The sequence below is a fragment of the Penaeus monodon genome, chromosome 29, assembly GCF_015228065.2.
Source record: "Penaeus monodon isolate SGIC_2016 chromosome 29, NSTDA_Pmon_1, whole genome shotgun sequence".
NCBI lineage: Eukaryota > Metazoa > Arthropoda > Malacostraca > Decapoda > Penaeidae > Penaeus > Penaeus monodon.
Window position 1 is genome coordinate 34,030,330 of NC_051414.1, and position 315 is coordinate 34,030,644.

General features: G+C 29.5%; 1 protein-coding gene across 1 annotated transcript in view; it reads right to left on the reverse strand.

The window, feature by feature from the left end:
- The window catches only part of LOC119591853 (tyrosine-protein phosphatase 10D-like), a 42,939-nt gene that overhangs the window by 10,597 nt on the left and 32,027 nt on the right, over positions 1 to 315 (reverse strand). The gene's annotated exons all lie outside the window — the stretch shown is intronic.

A 315-nucleotide genomic window follows, 5' to 3' on the forward strand; every position in this document is an offset into this window, starting at 1 on the left:
ATAGAGTACAAAAAAAAGAATAAATAAACTCAAATAAAATCTGAAATTATCGAATGAAATCTCTAAATCCATTTAATTATATTTGAAACCTTCATTTAGTGGTGACGTTTAATAAACAAAAAATCTGTGATCCCAATCAATGTCCGCCATTTCCAGTTTATTTTTTTTATCTGACTTAAACCCTTAATAATTTATGAATAGTGTGGTTTCAGCTGAGTCATAGGCCTACGCGAAAGATACATACAAGGCAATAATGAATTAGATAACACATGAATCAACAATTTTTCTTTATAAACTACTCGATAACCCCCCCAC